This window comes from Nomascus leucogenys, chromosome 12 (assembly GCF_006542625.1).
Source record: "Nomascus leucogenys isolate Asia chromosome 12, Asia_NLE_v1, whole genome shotgun sequence".
NCBI lineage: Eukaryota > Metazoa > Chordata > Mammalia > Primates > Hylobatidae > Nomascus > Nomascus leucogenys.
In genome coordinates this window covers 12,098,976-12,121,261 of record NC_044392.1, presented here as the reverse complement: position 1 = coordinate 12,121,261, position 22,286 = coordinate 12,098,976, and the positions used below count along the sequence as shown (strand labels likewise).

At 46.4% G+C, this 22,286-nt stretch overlaps 1 non-coding gene and 1 pseudogene across 1 annotated transcript; both read right to left on the bottom strand.

Annotated features, from left to right (window-relative positions):
- Positions 1 to 16,229, bottom strand: part of LOC100587017 — a 34,286-nt pseudogene extending 18,057 nt beyond the window's left edge.
- LOC115837828 lies at positions 15,856 to 16,019 on the bottom strand. Its single transcript, XR_004032874.1, has one exon. It is a non-coding gene; the product is annotated as a U1 spliceosomal RNA (small nuclear RNA).
- Positions 16,230 to 22,286: the final 6,057 nt, after the last annotated feature.

Below are 22,286 nucleotides of genomic sequence, written 5' to 3'. Positions count from 1 at the left end.
AAAAAAAAAAAAAAAACAACACTACACTGGGATGCCATTTGTCCACTATCAGATTGGGAAAAAAAAAAAAAAAGGGACACATAGTACACAAGGAGGGGCTCTGGGGTAACAGGCCCTCCCCTACACAGCTGGTGGGAGGGTGAGTACAACCACAATGGAGGGCACTGAGGGAGAGCTCCGAAAACTATGTATGCATAGGACCTTCCCCACCAGCTCCTCCTCTAAGAATGTATCCAAAGATATAACCCAGCACAGAGGAGATGACCTGTGGAAAAGCAGGTTCACTGCAGCATTGCTCATGTAAGAAATCCTGGTGACAACCTAAATGTCTATCAAAAGGGGACTGCTACTAAGTACATGATGGTACATCCCTTAAGTGGAAAACTGTGGCCAAGAAAAACCAGTGGAGAAGTTCTTCCTGGCCTGATCCAGAGCCATGTCCCAGTTATAACTAGTAGGTGAAGAAAGCATCTTCAAGAACTGTGAAGATGAAATTTTACCAGGCATATATACAAAAAAGTTGTGTGTGTGTGTGTGTGTGTGATCTGCTTTATTTGCTTATATAAAATAACCCTGGAAGGTCCTTAAGAAACTGATAGGCCAGGCACAGTGGCTCATGCCTGTAATCCCAGCACTTTGGGAGGCTGAGGTGGGAGGATCACCTGAGGTCAGGAGTTCAAGACCAGTCTGGCCAATATGGCGAAATCCCGCCTCTGTTAAAAATACACCACACCTCTATTAAAAACACAAAAATTAGCTGGGTGTGGTGGCTCACGCGTGTAATCCCAGCTACTTGGGAGGCGGAGGTGGGAGAATCGCTTGAACCCGGGGGGCAGAGGTTGCAGTGAGCCAAGATCGTGCCACTGCACTCCAGCCTGGGAGACAGAGCGAGACTCCATCTCAAAAAAAAAAAAAAAAAAGAAAAAAGAAAAAAAAAGAAACTGACAATGCTTCTCATGGTAACTTGGTGGCCAACAAAAAAAAAAAAAAAAAAAAAAAAAAGAAAGAAAAGAAAAAGAAAAAAGAAAGAAAAAAAATTGTATATATAAAAAGAAAAAGAAGCTGATAATGCTGCTTGCCTCCAAGGAAGGAATAGGAATATCTGGGGTCAGAGGTGAGAGGGAGCCATTTTACTGTGTACCCTTTTGAAATGTGAGCATGTGACTTAATCAAAAGTAAAATATAAAAATTTTAAAGGCTACTTACAAAATTTGTTTTTGTTTTTGTTTTTTTTCAGACGGAGTCTTGCTCTGTTGCCCAGGCTGGAGTGCACTGGTGCGATCTCAGCTCACTGCAACCTCTGCCTCCCTGGTTCAAGTGATCTCCTGCCTCAGCCTCCCGAGTAGCTTGAATTACAGATGTACGTCACAACACCCAGCTAATTTTTGTATTTTTAGAAGAGACGGGGTTTCACCATGCTGGCCATGTTGGTCTTGAACTCCTGACCTCAGGTGATCCACCCGCCTCAGCCTCCCAAAGTGCTGGGATTATAGGCGTGAGCCACCACGCCTGGCCTTAAAATACATTTTTAATGTATTTTAATGTATTTTTAATGTATTTTAAGGCCAGGTGTGGTGGCCCATTTCTGTAATTCCAGCACTTTAGGAGGCCAAGGCAGGTGGATTGCTTGAGCCCAGGAGTTTGAGACCAGCCTGGGCAACATAGCAAGACCCTATCTCAAAAAAAAAAAATTAGCTGGGTATAGTGGTGAACACTTACAGTCCCAGCTACTTGGGAGGCTGAGGTGGGAGGATCACTTGAGCCTGGGAGGTCAAGCCTAACATGAGTTGTGATTGTGCCACTGCACTCCAGCCTGGGCGACAGAGAGAGACTGTCTCAAAAAAAAAAAAATGTATTTTAAGTCCATAATACAGGTTAAATCCTTTCCCTTCCTTTCTTGAATGAACTGTACCACTGGTTATCCAATAGTAAGGAGGGAAAGTGCCTCATTATAGAATTCTAATTAATATACAAAGGAGTGACTAAATGAGAAGCTCACAGTTTTGCAGCCTCTGATGAGTGGGTTGGATCTTGAAAAGAGAGACAGCAGGCATGGGGGCATCCTGCTGGAAGAATACATTCTACTTATGGAGTCTTGATCAAAAAAAAGCAAGCAGAAGAACCTGAATCTGACCTAGCTTTAGATCTGACATCCAATTTACAGGAACTACATGGGATAAAGAAACATGTTAATTGACACCATAAGGATGCAACCAGCAAAATCCAGACCATGAGAATCTCCAAGGACAATTGGCCCACCTTCCTGAACAAATAAGTTAAAAGGGACTTAAAAGACAAAGCAGGGGCCAGGCACAGTGGCTTGGGCCTGTAATCCCAGCACTTTGAGACACCAAGGTAGGTGGGTCACCTGAGGTCAAGAACAGCCTGGCCAACATGGTGAAGCCCCCATCTCTACTAAAAATACAAAAGTTAGCTGGGCGTGGTGGTGCACGCCTGTAATCCCAGCTACTCAGGAGGCTGAAGCCATAGAATTGCTGAACCCAGGAGGCAGAGGCTGTAGTGAGCCAAGATCCTGCCACTGCACTCCAGCCTGGGCAACAAAGCGAGACTCCATCTCAAAAAACAAAAAAAAAGACAAAGCAACCATTCACACTTTGTGAATGTCTATGGATCTGGATCCAAACAAATTGTAAAGAAAAAACTAAAGCAAGACTATCTGTGACTTTTTATTTACTTATTTATTTTGAGACAGAGTTTCACTCTGTCACCCAGGCTGGAGTGCAGTGGTGTGATCTCGACTCACTGAAACCTCTGCCTCCTGGGTTCAAGCGAGTCTGGTGCCTCAGCCTCCCCAGTAGCTGGATTACAGGCATGTGTCACCACACCTGGATAATTTTTGTATTTTTAGTAGAGATGGGGTTTCACCATGTTGGCGAGGCTGCTCTCGAACTCCAGACCTCAGATGATCTGCCTGCCTTGGCCTCCCAGAGTACTGGGATTATAGGTGCACCTGGCCTATCTGTGACATTTATGAGACATACGGAAAATTTAGACACTGGCTATTTGATGATATTAAGAAAAGATTATTAAACCAGGTGTGGTTGCTCACGCCTGTAATCCCAGCACTTTGGGAGGCCAAGGCAGGAGGATCACGTGGGCTCAGGAGTTCAAGACCAGCCTGGGCAACAAAGTGAGACCTCGACTCTACAAGAAATAAAAAAATCAGCAAGCCTGGTGGCATGCATCTGTGGTCCCAACTTCACAGGACCTGAGATAGGAGGATTGCTTGAGACCAGGAGGCCGAGGCTGTAGTGAACCATAAAGAAAAAAAAAAGATTACTAACTAAAATATTTTTAATGCACTAAATGAAACACCTTGGCCTCCTGCCTTGGGGCTCTCTCCACAGCCTCCCCGACACTGCTGATGAGCTGACTGCTCACACCGATCAGACACTCCTGCTCAAAGATCAGGCAGGCCCAAGCTCCCCCGCTGAGGCAGGCTCTCCTTTCCCTGTACCAGCTCTTCCTTGCAACGCCCCTGGCTGTCATGGGCTCCCACCTCCATGCCTTTGCTCATGCCTTGCTCCTGCTTGAAGCGCCTGCTGCTCTGCTTCAACCCTCCCCATCCCTTGACGCTCAGTGCAAATTCCATCTCCACAAAGTGGTTTTTCTGACCTCCCCACCCCTCCCATCCTTCTGAGCCTCCAGGACATTCCCTCTGTCCCACGTACATATCACTGACCACTCGCTTCCTCAGCCTAGAATTTTGGGGATCTACATCTTTTTATCACTAGAGGCTGTGAGGTCCTTGGTAGCAAAGCTGAATATTCTAGTGGATTAAAATCAGGAACTTCAGCCTGGCATGGTGGCTCATGCCTATGATCCCAGCACTTTGGGAGGCTAAGACTCCGCCTCAGCTCAGGAGTTCAAGACCAGCCTGGGCAACATGGTGAAACCCTGTCTCTACTAAAATACAAAAAAAAAAAAATTAGCCAGGCATGGCAGCATGCGCCTGTTATCCCAGCAACTTGGGAGGCTGAGCCAGGAGAATTGCTTGAACCCAGGAGGTGGAGGTTGCAGTGATCCAAGATTGTGTCACTGCATTCCAGCCTGGCAACAGAGCAAGACTCCGTCTCAAAAAAAAAAAAAAAAAAAAAAAAAAAAATTCAGGAACTTCAAACTCTGACTCAGCCACTTATATACTACTGTGTGACCTCAGGAAGATCACTCAACCTCTCTGTGCCTCAATGTCCTCATCTATAAAATGGGAATGAACACAGTTCCTACCTCACCGGGAAGCTATGAATATTAGTTGAAATATACAAAAAGCCTAACCCAGAGTAAGCATCTAATAAATGCTGACTGCCACGACGGTGGTAATGGTTATTACAAGTTGCCTCTGTGTCCTCACAGGCCCTTCTACACAGTAGGTGCAGTGAGTTGAACTGAAATTCAACTGAGTTGAGCTGGATGTAAAGAGCAGGGCTGGCTCTCAGCTGCTGCCCCGTCCCCGGCCAGACTTCACCTCTCAGTGAACATCTTCACCTCACTGATCAGCCGCCGGAACCCCACCACCTGCCTCCAGAGCAGGAGCAGGCGACCGTGCTGGTTACTGAAGTAGGCATTGAAGGACCGGAGGGAAGACATGCCAAGGGAAGGGTTGGGGTGAGAGAGGATTTACTCCCTCCCCTGCTTCCCGCATCGCCGACCATCCCGGGAGCACCGTCGTTCAGGGATTGGGTCTTCCTGTGGGCCTGTGCAGAGAGTTGTGTCCCAGCAGCCACACTCAGCCTCCCAAGCCTCATGGCTCCCTCCTGCACAGGGACCTGGGTTTCAAGTCCTCTTTTGGCTACAAGAGGCAGCAAGGAAGGGCAAAAATGCAAGGGACCTAGCTTTGCATCCCAGCTGCCAGTTGCATGACTGTGGGCAGGTTACTTAACCTCTCTTTATTCATTTCTTCATTTCGAGAGAGTCTTGCTTTGTTGCCCAGGATGGAGTGCAGTGGCATGATCTCTCAGCCTCTCGAATAGCTAGGATGACAGGTGTGTGCCACCACGCCTGGCTAGTTTTTGTATTTTTAGTAGAGATGGGGTTTCACCATGTTGGCCAGACTGGTCTCGAACTCCTGACCTCAGGTGATCCGCCTGCCTCAGCCCAAAGTGCTGGGATTACAGGCATGAGCCACCGCGACCGGCCTTAACCTCTCTTTAAAATGAGAAGGATGATAGCACCTACCACATGCAGTTATCACAAGGAATAAAGGTCAATTCACACGGTACACATGGTACATGCTACGCATTGATAAAGACCAGCTATTGTGATGACATCTATTTACTTCTGCTAACATGCTCCCTTGGACAGTGCTCCCTCTTCCTCTCCAGGCTTCTGAGTCCTCCCTCCTCTGCACTGCCCCTTCCTCTTGAGTCAAGCTGGCCTCCCTGCACCCCCATGCCCACCTCCTCCTCGTGCCTCCATGCCGCCTCCCACTGCTCCAGCTCCATGCGGCTGCGAGTCCAGTCGCTGGACACCTTTCGTATCTCCTCACTCAGAGCCTGGTTGGCCAAACCTGCCTGGTCCAGCTGTTCTCAGAGCATGGCATTTACCTGGGCCAGGCTGGCACTCCTGAATGGGGCACAGAGGATCAGTAGGCGCTCGCCCAGGGGGCCATCCTGCCAGCCCTGGCCCTCCCTGCTGCTCCTCCTCCAGCCAGATGAGGGCACTCTCCAGGTCTTGGCTGTGCTCTGTGTCCTGGGTGGGAGAGAGGTTAAAGCATCAGGCTGGGCAGGTGGAGGGCAAGGCCTGCCCCTGCTCCACCCTAGCACCCACCCTCAGCTGCTGCTGCTCCAGCTCTCCGGATCTCTCCAACAGTTGCTCCAGCTCTGAGAACCTTTTCTTGTACTGGAGAATCTGGGGATTGGGAGTTGATGGTGAGCCCCAGGGGTGGGGGCAGGGCAAAGTGAACACCTGGGAGGGCAAGAGCAGGAATGGGTGGCCCTGACCTTGCCCTGCAGCTGCTGCACAAGCTGGGCCTGCCGCTGCTGGCCCTCCTGGTAGGCCTGCAGCTTGCTCCGGTAGGAGGCCTGCTCCTCCTGCAGCTGCCTCCGCAACTCCACGCTCTACCATACCAGCCCCCTGGGCTCTTGTGTCTCCAGCTCACCAGATTCCAGCCACAGAGTCTGCTCCAGCTGCAGGGAAGGGCCATAGGTGAGAGTCCTGGGCCTCCTGGGAAGGCAGGCTCAGGCCTCTGTAGGGGGTGGCAGGCTGGGCCCAGACCCGCAATGCCTTGTAGGCTGATAGCCTGGCACCCTGGGGAGCAGGCATATGTGGGCAAGCCCAGGGGCAGTGCACGTGTGCATGAGGTGATGCAGCCATGCACGGACACGCAGATGGGGCATGCATGGACACATGCAGGTGAGCCCACAAACCCAAACCATGCAGGCAAAGCTCAAAGGTGCACCTGGGGTCTACCTCAGGGGCCCCAGTACACCAGGTGCCTCTCCTCCAGAACACTTAGCCCTGTCATGGTTTTTGTTTATTACATTGATGCCTGTGTCTTCCCACCATGCCCCCACCCCAATGTGAGCTCAGAAAGCCTCGATTTTTTCTTCCTCATTGTACCTTAGTACTAGAATGGTGGCTGAGGAATGGCATGGCTCACGCTCAGTAAATATTTCTTGCGATGGTGAATTAATGGCATGAGCTCATGGGAATACATTCAAACGGAGGTGTCAATCCGCCTATGCATATCTGAGCTTAAAGATATGCACACACATAACACATACAGGCAACCTCAAACATCCCCAGGGGGACACAAAGGAACCCCCTCATATACACAGCATTAAGATTTGTAAGAGGTGCACACAGATGTTGCCCTATACAGAGCCTGCATATTAATGCCCCCTTCTGGCTGGGTGCAGTGGCTCATGCCTGTAATCCCAGCACTTCGGGAGGTCAAGGTGGATGGATCACGTGAAGTCAGGGGTTCGAGACCAGCCTGGCCAACATGATGAAATCCCGTCTCTACTTAAAATCCAAAAATTAGCTGAGCGTGGTGGCATGCACCTGTAATCCCAGTTACTCAGGAGGCTGAGGCAGGAGAATCGCTTGAACCTGGGAGGCAGAGGTTGAAGTGAGCTGAGATTGCGCCACTGCACTCCACCGTGGGCGACAGAGCAAGACTCCATCTTTTATTTATTTATTTATTTATTTATCCATTTATTTGTCTCATGGGCTGAGCGAGGGGAACCCGGCCTGCGGAGGGACAGCTGAGCCCTGCAAGCCGCTGCGTCCAGGCAGGCCCCGGCCTCCTGTCGCACCCCCGGCCTGCGATGATCCGGGCAGGTTGGGCGGCAGGACGCGGTGGGGCATCCGCGGAGCTCGTCGGGAACGCTCTCTTGGCCTCCGGTGCCAGGCAGCGGTGGGTGCGGCACCCACAGTGCCCACAGCTCCCCCAGCGCCAGGGCGTGGCTCCAGCCCGCCCCCAGGCAGGCGGCCTCCTTCGCCGGAGGTGGCCCTGACCTTGCCCTGCAGCTGCTGCACAAGCTGGGCCTGCCGCTGCTGGCCCTCCTGGCAGGCCTGCAGCTTGCTCCGGTAGGAGGCCTGCTCCTCCTGCAGCTGCCTCCGCAACTCCACGCTCTACCATACCAGCCCCCTGGGAGCTGTCACCTGGGCAACATGGCGAAACTTCAACTCTTAAAAAAACAAAACAACCACAACAACAAAAAGAAGAACAGAAATTAGCCGGCTGCGGTGACTCATGCCTCTGCTACTCCAGAGGCTGAGGTGGGAGGATCGCTTCAACCAAGATGCCACCAGATACAGTGAGACTGTCTCTCAGAGAAAAGGTCAAACAAACAAAAAAAGAGGCTGTGTAAGAGGTGACTCTGGGGACAGTGGAAAAACACTAAGGTTTTCAAGTGGTGTTAAAAGCCCGTAGGCCTTGGGGACTGTAGAGCAATCTACAAAGCAGGGAAGCCTAGATCCCTGAGCTCCGCCTGCCGAGTACCACCACAGCTGACATGAGAGACCTCCCCCACAGAGACTGAAATTTGCCTCCCGAGGAAAGAAGTGACTACAGACAGTAGTCCCAGGACAGTAAACAAAAAAAGAAGGTCTCACAAAAACAAAACCAGCTGACCACACCATACAATCACTGAGACTGAGGCTGCGAATATACGCAGAAAAAAAAAAAAAGTGCTGTCTATTATGCATACCATGAAAGACCAGGGGAAAGTGCAAACGCAGTCCCCTGCTACTGCTGTGGGAATCAGGAGAACAGAGAGACCAATGGGTGGAACAGGAGGATTTATTGACTGCACTCAGGCCCAGCGGATTAAAATCCAAAGTCTGAGCCCCGAACAAAGACAAGGCTTGACTTTATACACATTTCTGAAAGGGGGTTGGCTAGTTTCAATGGCACGGCGGGAATTTGATGGCGTGAAACTCATGGGGCAGGCAAGAGGGCTTACAGAAGCAGAACAAAAGCAGCTAATCAAACTGACAGGCCTTGCAATGCAAGTATAGCTGGTGACCTTGCAGCTGCACTGAAGGGAAATCAGAAACTTAACAAAACTTGAATAATTAGAAATGGAAAGGGGGAAAGAGAAGGTAGTAAAGGCATTTGTTGTTTTTTCCTCTTATCCTTGCTAGGGGCTGACTGTGTTGAGAGAGTCTCCGGAACTCATTCCTCGGGGCTCGGACTTTTCAGATAGTGCCACCAAGGATCTGCTGGGGCTCTTTCTATTGCAGGTCTTGGAGTCAGCCAAGTACGGGAAAACTTGTCTTTTCCTTTTAACTTCTGCCTTATTACTACAAGTTGTGCAGCACACCATGCCTGGTTTTCATCAGCAATGTTTCCTGAGGTTACAGAAAGATTTCTAATCCTGGGAGGAAACACTCCCTGGAAGCAAAAGTGTTCTCCCCCAAAAAATGCAAGGAGCTATCTTCTTGATAACCAGGCAGACAATTCTCAGGTTTTGCCCCACAGAATCTCTATCTAAAATAGAGCAGTGGTCATGCCTAGTGAAAAGTTTGAGGGAACTCGCCCAATGTTGGGTTTCTTCAGAGCCATATATATATATATGTAACCAAATATCCTAAAAGACACTGCCCTTCATCATTCCATGCTGTTAGACATTTATAGGACCATGGATGGTGATCTCTTCCAGACAAAAATAAATGCTGGCACAGAACAGGTAAGTGCATTATAATTTGAGTACATCAGCTTTTGGGCATTTTAAACCATGGGTCAGACATGTTAGAGCAAGAGTCCAGGTTGATAGCAAGAGGGAGTGTTTTTCTTTTAATTTTCCAATAGCAAAGTGATGTTTGCCACTGTCATTTCAGCGTGAGGTGACAATTTGTTGTTGTTTGGTTTTGTGGGGTTTTTTTATTTGTTTGTTTTTGAGACAAGGTCTCACTCTCACCCAGGCTGGAGTGCAGTGGCGTGATCAAGGTTTACTTCTGCCTTGACCTCGCGAATTCAAGCAAACCTCCTTACTAATCCTCCCGAGTAGCTGGGACTACAGGCGTGTGACCCCACACCCTGGGGTGTGAACTGGGATTTGATGTTTTCAGTTGGTTCCCTAATGGAATAGGCTCCCTTACTCTTCTAGAATACAGATTGTCTTCATGATTATCATCCTTGTGTACATTATATTTCTACTACCCTGCTCAATTTTTTTCTTTTTTTCTTTTTGAGATGGAGTCTTGCTCTGTCTCCCAGGCTGTATTGCAGTGGCAGGATCTCAGCTCACTGCAACCTCCGCCTCCCGGGTTCAGGCAATTCTTTTGCTCCAGCCTCTTGAGTAGCCACCTGGCTAATTTTTGTATTTTTAGTAGAGACAGGGTTTCACCATGTTGGCAGACTGGTCTCGAACTCCTGACCTCAAGTGATCTACCCGCCTTGGCCTCCCAAATTGCTGGGATTACAGACATGAGCTGCCACTCCTGGCTCTCAAACCATTTTAAGTAAGCAAAGACAGATTCGTCTGGCTTTTTAGTACATTGTTGAATTATCCTCCGATCTATATTTTTAGGAAGGACTTGGGGAATGGCAACGTGGAGATATTTGGCTAAAATGTGAACCTTTCATGTTTTGCTTCAGTCCCTTTTTGAAAATCCTTCCAATTTGCCTTTTGCAACCAGTTAGTGGCCTTGCCTTCTTCACCAGTATGTGAATTAATTCATAAAGGTCAGAATATTTGGGCTCAAAGGTTTCAACAGTTAAGTCAAATTTTCTGCCAAAGCCTATAGGATCTTGGAGCCTACTTTAGAAACAGAAGAGTGAAATGTATTTAAATTTAGATCGGGGAAGTCCTTTATAATTTTCTTAATTCACATTTTGTTGAAGTGGTATGCACAATGGTAGGCTCCCCTCTTCCTGTGGGTTTGGGTTTTACCTTGAAAAGCGCTGTCAGAACAGAAGTTTTGGGGAAGGGGCAGAGCCCTGGGGACTTTCCCCAGGTGATGGTGATGGAAGAAGAGGCAAGGCAGGACAGGAAGGCTCAGGTAAGAAAGACTATGCAGGTGCAGGGGCAGGAGGAGAAGGAGCAGTTGGAGGCGAAAGAGACAAAGCCTCCTCAGTATTTCTCAATTCAGAAAACGTGTCAGTTTACCTCCTTCAGCTTACTTCCTCAATGGAGGCAATTTTCTCAGTTCTTTTAGAAATTTTAGAAATTTAGACATTTCTAGTTCTCATTGGAAGTCTCCCATTTAATTTGTCTGGTTCTAAAACCAAATTTTTCTCTCTCTCTCTCTCTTTTTTTTTTTTTTTTTTTGAGACAGGGTCACCCAGACTGGAGTGCAGTGGTGTGATCTCCGCTTCCTGCACTCACTGCTTGCTGCATGACAGCCAATAAGTCGAGGGTTGAGGTGTAGGGGCAGGGAAGGTGACTTTATTCCCAAAAGCCACCCAACTGAACAGATGGTGAACTAATATCCTAAAGATCCATCTTAAATTAATACAATTTTCAGGCTCCTTGTACGTTAGGGAAGGGAGGAAGAAGGAGGTGGTTGAAGTGCAGAGGTCTGACAATGACAGACCTATGGGCTGCAGTGAGAGCCCAAGGGGATGGTGAAAATTCTTTGTCCTTTGTCAGGTCACACTGCTCTTATAAATCTTCAACATAACACTGTTACTTGTGTATAAACCTCTCTATCTTCTCAGAAGTTAGTTTGGGGAAGGGATTATTATCATCTGTGCTTTAAAGTTAAACTGTAAGCTAAATCCCTCCCATAGATAGCTTGGCCTATGTGCAGAAATAAGAAAAAGCAGTTAGCCTGAAAGATATCACCACAGGGTAGGAAGGGTTAGGAGCAAAATGCAGGTAGTCATGCTAGGGCTCTTTTCATTGTTCTATATTTAATTTACTTGAGCACATAATTTTAATTTTTATACCTTTTTTTTTTTTTTTGAGACAGAGTCTGACTGTGTCCACCCAGGCTGGAGTGCAGTGGCACGATCTTGGCTCACTGCAACCTCTGCCTCCAAGGTTCAAGCAATTCTCCTGCCTCAGCCTTCTGAGTAGCTGGGATTACAGGAGCCCACGACCATGCCTGGCTAATTTTTAGTAGAGACAGGGTTTCACCATGTTGGCCAGGCTGGTCTTGAACTCCTGCCCTTGGGCTTCCAAAATGCTGGGATTACAGGCGTGAGCCACCGTGCCCAGCCTAACCAAGATTACTAAACCATTCTAATGTGTCAAAAGAGTCACACTGATTTTTAAAAAATAACGTAATGGGCCAGGTGAGGTGGCTCACGCCTGTAATCCCAGCACTTTGGGAAGCCGTAGTGGGAGGATCACGAGGTCAGGAGTTCAAGACCAGCCTGACCAACATGGTGAAACCCCGTGTCTACTAAAAATACAAAAATTAGCCGGGCATGGTGATGTGCGCCTGTAATCCCAGCTACTCAGGAGGCTGAGGCAAGAGAATAGCTTGAACGCGGGAGGCAGAGGTTGCAGTGAGCTGAGATTGCACCACTGCACTCCCGGCTAGGAGATAGAGTGAGACTCCATCTCAAAATAAATAAATAAATAAATAAATAAATAAATAAATAAATAATAATGTAATGATTTTTTTCATGTCTTTATATATTAAATATTTACATTATTTAAATTGCTCAAAAGCATCAGATTCCTCTCTGCTATCAACTTTATTAATTTGTTTTCTTGTACCAGACTATCAAGACCATTACTTTAATCTACAGCTAAATCTATTATTCTTTCATGTACCAGACTATCAAGACCATTACTTTAATCTACAGCTAAATCTATTATTTTTTCATGTTAGAAATTCAACAAGAAAATTTTTCCCTAATGAAACTTCACATTTCAAGCATAAGTAGGCTGGGCGAGGTGGCTCACACCTGTAATCCCAGCACTTTGGGAGGCCGAGACAGGTGCATCACTTGAGGTCAGGAGTTTGAGACTAGCCTGGCAAACATGATGAAACCCTGTCTCTACTAAAAATATAAAAATTAGCTGGGAGTGGTGGCGTGTGCCTATAATCCCAGCTACTCTGGAGGCTGAGGAAGGGAAATAGCTTCAACCTGGGAGGCAGAGCTTACAGTGAGCGAGATGGCACCACTGCACTCTAGCCTGGGCTACAGAGCAAGACTTTGTCTCAAAAATAAATAAATAAATAAGCATAAGTAGTAAAAAAAAAAAATTATAAAATAAATAATAAGGCACAGGGTCTTGCTCTGTTATCCAGGCTAGAGTGCAGTCGGGCAATCACAGCTGAGCAACTTGGAACTTCTGGGCTCAGGCAATCCTCCTGGCTCAGCTTGCCTTGTATTTTTTTAGAGATGAGGTCTTGCCCTGTTGCCCAGGCTGGTCTCCAACTGCTGGCCTAAAGCAATCCTTCCGCCTCAGCCTGTTGAATTGCTGGGAGTACAGGTGCAAGACATGCAGCCTAGCAAATTCTTAAATTTCTTTCTTTTTCTTTTTTTTTGTTTTTGAGTTGGGAGTCTCACTCTGTCACCCAGGCTGGAGGGCAGTGGCACAATGATAGTTCACTGGAGCCTGCCTCAGTATCCCTAGTAGCTAAGATTACAGTCATGCATTATCATGCTCTGCCAACTTTAAAAAATTAGCTAATACTTAAAAATTTGTAGAGACAGGGGTTTCACTATGTTGCCCAGGCTGGTCTCCAACTCCTAACCTCAATTGATCCTCCCTCCTCAGCCTCCTAAAATACTGGGATTGCAGATATGAGCCACCATACCTGGCTTAATTTTCTTATTTTAATTTTATATAAGTGATTATTATTGTTCCTAAGATAATTAGGTCGGTGACTCCGTTACAATTTTAGAGACCTAACTTGTCTATTCACTTCACTGAAAGAGTATGCCAATTTGTTTCATGAGAAAATATCCTATATTTATAAAGCAGGAAAATTCCTTCCACCAAACTAGGGGGCATTCTAAAGAAATGAATTGTGATAAGTAACATCACTTAAGGTGAAAACAGAGGCAATGGTATCTATTAACAATGTTTATCAGTGAAGGAAATAAACTGAAAATATGAACATCATTAGATCCTTGGAGGGCCTTCCTTGCTGAAAATCTGAGTGCTATTGTGATACCCTTTTGAGTCCGGCAGGACATTCTCTTTCCAGGGCATGTAACAGTGGGTGAATAATTTCTTTTCATTCATTTTCATTAAGGGCTGAACTTCCTTAATGTTCTGGAGATTATTAAATTTGATTTGTATAGTTGTGAAAAGTGCTCATATTGCTGATTCCATTGCTTATATGTGATCATATAAATCTTTTCTCTCCTTTCTGTAGTGTGGTTTAAACTTAATCCTTAAAAGACACGTATTTGAATTTTTCAGCTGGTTAGAAATCTGAATATATCAATCAAAGAAAACTGCTCCTTACATGCTACAGATTTAGTTTTCTTCCTGTACTAAGATGTCTTTTAGATATAGTAAATTTGTTAAAGCCAAGAGCTCCTATGGAATGAAGTTTGGTGGGAGGGGGGACATTGAGTAGTAAGATCACTCTTGTAATAGAGATGCCACTCTTGCAGATATTGACAACTATTGGGCCAATAATATTTTTACCAAACATCTGAAAGGCAAGCTCTGAACAACTTATCATTGCTGCAGTCTCCAATATCAAGAAATACCATTATTCTCAGGACAATAAATAGACAATAAAAAAGACTCACAGACCAGGTTAGCTGTCATGTATCACCAAACAGGGACTGGATCCTTGTCAACACAACCCAACAGAGATTGTCCCCAGAAATTCACTTTATAAGATCAAAACCAAAAACCCACACTGATGGCAAAAATAATGATGCAATAATGGGAGAGACAGAGAGAGAGAGAGAGAGAGAGACCTGTCCTATAGCCATACTTAGTGGGTAAAAGCCAAAGAGCTCAATTTCTGCTCGTGATACTTAATAGAACATAGGGAACGTGAGCCAATAGCTCAATGGGTTCAGATCTGCACCAAGTGCCTGTTGGGTGCAGGATTCTACTGTCTCCAATAATATGTCTCAGATGGACTACGTTTTTTGTTTGTTTGTTTTTGAGACAGAGTCTTGCTCTGTCACCCAGGCTGGGGTGGAATGGCGCAATCTTGGCTCACTGCAACCTCCACCTCCTGGGTTCAAGCGATTCTCCCGCCTCAGCCTCCGAGTAGTTGGGATTACAGACACACACCACCTGGCCCGGCTATTCTTTTTTTTTTTTTTTTTTTTTTTTTTTTTTTTTTGATATTTTCAGTAGAGACGGAGTTTCACCGTGTTGGTCAGGCTGGTCTCGAACTCCTGACCTCAGTTGATCAGAGAAGTAGGTGAGGTCAGAAAACATACCGGGGAGAGGCTGGCACAATGCCCAGAACCGCCATCGCTAGGCCTGGGGTCTTCCTCTGTAGTGGAATACTAGTCTTCATGTAGTGCAGGGACAAAACCAATTAGATACTTCTGGGAGTTAAAAAGAGATGCATTTACAGTGCCATTTGAGAAGGGGTATTAAGGAATTTGCCAGGGTACTGATGCGTGTCAGGTGTAAACCGCAGGTTGAAAGAGAGCTAAGTATTTTCTGTCCATGAAGGTGATAAGTGAGGGCCTGAAGAAAGAGGGACTGCGGAGGACACTGGCACCAGAAATAGGAAAGGGCTGCTTGGGGGTGGGAAGGATGGGTCGGGGTGCTATCTAGAAAGTTGCCTGGCAATGGATGTAGGATGTGGAAGTGAGACATCAAACAAGAAGCTGTTGCTTAAATAAAGTCTGAAGAGACTAGATATGTAAACAGCAAGTGATAGTAGGGAAACTGGACCGGCTCCTCATAAAACTTCCTGCCTTTTATCTCAGGGAGGATCGCAGCGCATTTCGGCCAAGACAGGAGAGACTGTGGTTCTGACCTGCAGGCCTTGATGAATATGCGCTAGAGTACCTGGGCGCCGGCAGAGCCGTTCCCCTACGCAAAGTAAGCTTATTATGTCTACAACCCAACGGGGACACTGAAAGCCCCAAAGGCCCTGCTTTCTTCTCAAAGAACAGCGCCCATCTGCGTAGTTCCTACCTGGCTCTAGAAGGTGAGAACACAGAAATCCTAGGAACTGTGGTTAGAAGCAGAGGCTGTGTAAAAGGTGACTGGGGGCTGGGAAAAACACGGACTTTCCACAGAGTGTGAGAACCCAAGAGACTGGAGACCACGGACCAATTTCTATAAAAAGCAGCCCTTTTTACAAACGGAAGAGTTGCACGGCCTTTGCCCTAGTTAGCTTATATTGCAACTGACGCTTCTTGGAGAAGTAACATGTTACTTCACTTCCTATCGCCAAACTTACGACTGATAATAGCACCTACACATCATCGAAGACAGAAGCCAACAGAAATAACTTCCTATACAGCCTATTCTTTAAATCACAAGAAATCAGGGGAAAGCGCGAACGCAGTCCCCCACTACCACAAATTATGCAGTCGAGTTTCCCACGTTTGGGGAAATCGCAGGGGTCAGCACATCCGGAGTGCGATGGATAAGCCTCGCCCTGGGAAAACCACCTTCGTGATCATGGTATCTCCCCTGCCAGGTAAGTATGAGATTTTGTGCCTCGGCCCCGCCACAGCCTCATACGTCTCACTCTTTACACACGGTCACTTGCCCCGGGCACTCTCGAGCCCTTTCCAGCCCTGACACACAGCTGGGACTCTCCGTTCCGATCAGCGGTCCTGAACCCGCTCCCACGGCACGGGAACTCCTCGTGGCAAAGCAGCAAGTGGCGAAGCAGCAGCCCTTGCGCTGCCTCATCTACATAGATGTCGCCCTATCCGTGATGTCACCGACAGTGCCATGCCCAGTCCTCGTCTCCCTTTCTGCCACTCAACCGACCAATCCGCTGCCAGAGCGGGCAAGGGGAAATGACGTCTGTTTCTCCTTTTTTTTCCCTCCCACCCCTGCATCTGTTCCCTGCATCTGTTCTTTTCCAAAGAAGCTGGTTCTTAGCCTGTGTTGAGGAGAAACCTTTCGGGGGGCCAGATGGAGCCGGGGCACCGTTCTTCAAATAATGGCTTTTAATTCTCAAACTAGAATGTTTCAGATTACAGAAGAAACCGGTTCTCTTCATATCTCTTATCCTTGTGATGCAGCATTCTGCTTGAAATTGGAAGCCATTTCATATCAGAGAAACCATATTTATGAAAGTAAAGAGGCTGCTCAGATGACTGCAAAGCAGCCTTCCTAACTGGTTTTATCACTGGTAATGTTATAAAGACAGTTTTCCAGATTCATGAATCTTGTAGGTTTTTTTTTTTTTTTTTGATGTTGGTTTTTTTTTTTCCCAAATCAGTATTGTAGAAAAATATGCTGCCCCAGAAGAGATGATTGGACACTCTCAAGCGTGGCGCTGGACTTTGTCATCTCTTGCACAGCCATCTCCAGACCTTAGTGCTTACCTCATGTTAGTTTTTTATATTCTGCAAAGACAAAACCAAAATAATCCAAATTTGACACAAATACCTGGGATACCTCTTATTTGAGATGTTTAACAAATGTCTGGATCATCTTTTCTTATATATTATGCAGGAAATACTGTGAAGTAAGCCAAGTTGGAATGCCCAAGTCAAAGACCATTTGAATATTTACAAGTAGATTTGAGACAGGAATACTACAGAGTGGTCACAGGATAACAAATTCTAGGCAGCAGATTTACATGACTTGAGGCTATGGGCTGTTAAGACGCTGAAAAACCAGGGTGTGGACTAAGCTGGCTAAGACTGAGTGGACCCAATGTAGTGCTGGATTTGATGGAGGTTTTACCTAGGCCCTCATTATATGCTCATTAACATACTAAATGACACACCCGCCAGTGCCATGACAGTTCTGAGACCAATATTTGATGTAAAAATGGATGGCACCACAGTTCCAAGAAATCTCCACCTTTACCCAGGAATTTTCGTGAATATTCCACTCCTTGGTTAAAGAAACCCATCGAGATGAAACCCCAGAACCCATTGTTCTCTCCCAGGTATGCCCGAGCTCCCCTTTGTTGAGTGTGTACTTTTCGCTTTGCAATAAATCTCTTCTTTCACTATTTGCTGACTCATCTTTGACTTTGTTCTTGAGATGGTGTCAAGAGCCTGGACACCACGGCTGGAGTCGAGATCCCACCAGTGTCCGAGGGCCTCCCCCAGCCCACCAGTATCAGATTCTATTCCATTGCTCAAATCACAAAACATCAAGTGGAGAGTTCTCCTTGGAGACCATAAAGTAGAGATTCTGTGGCATGGTGGCCAGTTAGGCCACTGGAAGGCATGGCAAAATATTGAAAATGAGGGATTAGGTGACAGTGTAGTAACTGCTGAATACTAAATACTTGATCCAGGCCCCATTGCCTGGAGATTGACAGGCAGACACATTGTCCAGGTGGTAGTGGAGAAATACTCTCTGGGTATCTGACCAGCCTTTGTGGAAAGAACTGGCACCATCCTGCAGATGTAACCACCTGATGGGCTCTTCCTGCCCAATGTACACAAAAAATCAATTTATGGAGACCATGGCACTGCAGGAAACAGTTTCATTGACACAGGCCAGCCACGACATGTGGGAGACAGAGTTATTACTCAAATCAATCTCACTGAAGGCTTGGAGGTAAGAGGTTTTTCAAAGACAGCTTGGTGGGGAAGGGGCTGGGGCTTGGGCGGTACTGATTGTTGGGGACAGGGGTATGGAAAATGGCCCTCCTGCATGGAGTCAGCTTCTGGGTGGGGGCTAAGGGACTGGTTGATTTTCGGGCCAGATGGTGCCATCCAGTAGTCAGAAATGCAAAAGCCTGAAAAGACATCTCAAGAGGCCAGTCTTAGGTTCTACAATAGTGATGTTCTTCACAGCAGTAATTGGGGAAGCTGCCAATCTTGTGACTTCTGGAATAATGGCTGGTAATTATTTAACGAGGCATACCTCTTAGTAGAATTCAGGCCCCTTTCATCCTTCTAACTTGGTGGCCTTTCATTCGTTTTACAGGGGTAATTTAGTTTTGGGGAAGGTTATCATTTAAACCAACGTTTTTGGCTGTCCCCAACCTTTTTGGCACCAGGGACTGGTTTCATGGAAGATAATTTTTCCATGGAAGGGGGTGGTGGATGGTTTCCGGATGAAACTGTCCCACCTCAGGTCATCAGGCATTAGTTACAGTCTCGTAAGGAGTGCGCAATCTGGATCACTCACATGAGCAGTTCCCAATAGGGTCCGTGCTCCGATGAGAATCTAATGCCGATGCTGATCTGACAAGAGGCGGAGCTCAGGGGGTAATGCTTGAAAGCCTGCAGCTCAACTCCTTCTGTTCGGATGGGTTCCTAACAGGCCATGGACCAGTACCTGTCTTGTAGCCCTGGAGGTTGGGGACCCCTGATTTAAACTATAAACTCAAATTTTCCCAAAAATAGCTTGGAAGAAATTGCACAGGAATGAGCAAAGACAGCTAGCCTGTGAGGCTAGAACCAAGATGGAGTCAGCCATGTCAGCTTTCTCTGATTGTCATAATTTTGCAAAGGTAGTTTCTGAAGGACTACACTGGACACATGTTAAAAACATGAGACAGATTTTATTGTATGTACTACAGTAGGCAAGAGAACTGGGCTCAAACTCAAATACAGCAGGAGGAGTTGAAGATTATAGCCAATTGGCAAGATAAGAAAGTCAGTGGATGGAAAATTACTAAAAGGAACTTGATTAGCTATCAAAGGTGGTTGCGAGGACTCTTGCTAAACTAGACTCAACAGGATTCTTTCCTAAAACTGGACTTGGCAGGCCAAGAAGTAACAGAGAAAAGGGCTCAGAGGAAACTACTAAGGTTTGGTCAAAGATTGGAGTCCTTGTCAACTCTACACTGAAGCTTCTGCAAGTAAACAAAGACCAACCAAATGAAAAAAAGCAAAGGCTATTTACTGTGAGCTTGCTATAGCAGGGAGTCAGTCACTGTTACTTGTGTTTTGGCAGAGACTTGAAGGCAGTCATAAGGGTAGGAAAGCTTTTTAAAAAGAAAGGCTTCAGGGGCCGGGCGTGGTGGCTCACACCTGTAATCTCAGCACTTTGGGAGGCCTAGGTGTGTGGTCACAAGGTCAGGAGATCAAGACCATCCTGACTAACATGGTGAAACCCCATCTCTACTAAAAAATTTACAAACAATTAGCTGGGTGCCGTGGCAGGCACCTGTAGTCCCAGCTACTCCGGAGGCTGAGGCAGGAGAATGGCGTGAACCTGGGAGGCAAAGCTTGCAGTGAGCTGAGATCACGCCAGTGCACTCCAGCCTGGGTGACAGAGCGAGACTCTGTCTCAAACCAAAAAAAAAAAAAAAAAAAAACAAAAAAAGAAAGAGAAAGGTTTCAGGTATGCTTGGATTGGAGGCTGCCAGCATGGTGAAGCTGTAGATAGATGAAGAAAATCAAAATATTTTACCCCAGAATATATTTCTTCGGCATATTTTAAGATGGCTGTCAGAGAACCAGCAAACAGAAGTAACTCTGCAAAACTGTCTTCTGTAGGGGAAATTTACACCTGCAGAGAATCTGCATTAATCCAGCCTTACCTTGTCAGGATTGAGAAATAAAAATAAGCCCTAGGCCCTACAGTCAACTGTACGGACTCCCTCTTGGCTGACAAGACCTCAGAGAAACCTTGAAAGCTGTTTCTGGATGTGGTAGGCTAGGAGGTTGGACATGCCACCTTAAACACCGCCTCCCTCACTAACTGCCATTATGAGGCAGGAAAACAGCAGAGGGAATTGGAAGTTGAATAAAATGCAGAATGAGTAGAAGCAGAAACAGAAGCAAGGTGATGGGGTGGGAGAGCAAGAAGCAAGATATAAGGCAGAAGTTGAGCAGCCAAAACAAAAAGTAAGATTTAAAAAAGCAAGCAAGGCTCGGCACGGTGGCTCACGCCTGTAATCCCAGCACTTTGGGAGGCCAAGGTGGGCAGATCACCTGAGGTCAGGAGTTTAAGACCAGCCTGGCCAACATGGCGAAACCCCATCTCTACTAAAAATACAAAAAATTAGCTGGGCGTGGTGGTGCACTCCTGTACTCCCAGCTACTTGGGAGGCTGAGACAGGAGCATCGCTTGAACCCGGGAGGTGGAGGTTGCAGTGAGACGAGATTGCACCACTGCACTCCAGACTGGGCAACAGAACGAGACTCTGTCTCAAAAAAAAAAAAAAAAGAAAAGCAAGCAAGGACCCCATGGCCGGCGAGATCCAAACCAATAAAGGGGCAGCTCCTCAGAGATAGGCATGTGCATTAGAGAAAACAAGTATCCTTAACATGACTCCATATGATAATCAGCTCATTAAAACTCATGCATATGGACTGCATATCATGCATGTACTTAAAATTATGGGATGGAGCCAATGTGCAAGCACACAAGGGCCAAAGTAACTAAGCAACCCACCTATCAATCAAAAGGCAAACACTGGCTAACGATTAGACATCCTTGTGAAGAGAAGAAAAAAAAAAAACACACATAAAAAGACCCAAAGTACACCAAACTAATACTGATCTTACATCCCACAGGTCAGCCCACTCTCCCCATTCCGAGAGTGTTACTGTGCTTAATATACTTTTGCTTTGCTTTGCTGCTTTGTGTGTGTCATGTACTTTGTTTGGGACACCAAGAGCCTGGAAATGCAGGGCACCATCTGGCAAGAATTAGGATTTTTTTCCTAAGGGTTAACAAACCAAGCCTTTGGAGAGACTTGCTTCACTACTGTTATCAACCAACAGCCTGATGCTTTCCCTCCCTTTTGTGGTTTTGACAAAACAAGCAAGCAGCATTCCCTCCTGATAAAAGACCACAGACCTAGGAATGATTCTGGCCAGACTACAGAGGATGTACGGTGAGGGTTTTCACGTCCTCTGCTTCAGCTTTTGACATCAGAGGGCCACAAACTCCACTCTCAGATGATTGCTAATGCCACCATTTTATGCACATGGGCCCCATGGAGAGGCACGAGGCTCATCTGTACATTTTTCCTCTTGTAAATATTCGTATTGGAATATTATTTGGTACTGCTCCCATGAAAGATACATTTGCAGAATGGACTCAAATTAGAAGCATTATATAAGCACTATAATGTAGCAATGGCGCATCCAGCTCTCAGCATTCTTTGTAATCCTAAAACCATGAAACCAACATCATCTCAAAAACATCTTGTTTTTTAGATGGTGTCTCACTCTGATGCCCAGCCTGGAGTGTAGTGGTGCGATCTCAGCTCACTGCAGCCTCCACCTCCCAAGTTCAAATGATTCTCCTGCCTCAGCCTCCTGAGTAGCTGCAATTACAGGTGCGTGCCACCATGCCTGGCTAACAAAAACATTTTGAAAAGGGTTAAATAAATCATGCACAGACTGAGGAAAAATACTGTTTTCAAAAATGATGGAGAGGATCACTATCACGATGAATGGTTCCACTGGTCACATTATTGACAGAGCAATCAGGAAACCCAGGCACATCCTGGAGGTAATACTGGACTCCTATTACTAAAATATGAAAAAATGGAGGCACGTAAATTACTCGTTTAAGAGTATAAGGGACTGAATTAGAATTTTATCACAACAGAAGTGGGTTCCTAGGTCTCTGTTTCAGGATTACTGAGTTACACAGGTGTAAACCCGGCATCTCAGGAGATACCCTGTTAAGAATCTGGTAGGGGAAGTGGGCTGGCCCTTGACATGGATCAGTCATAAATTAGTGGCTTGGGGCTGGCCCTTGACATGGATCAGTCATAAATTAGCGGCTTGGGACTCTGGAAAGATAAAATCTTCTCCATTTATCCGGCGATTGACAATGCGTGAATGCTTTAAAATTTCCAATAAA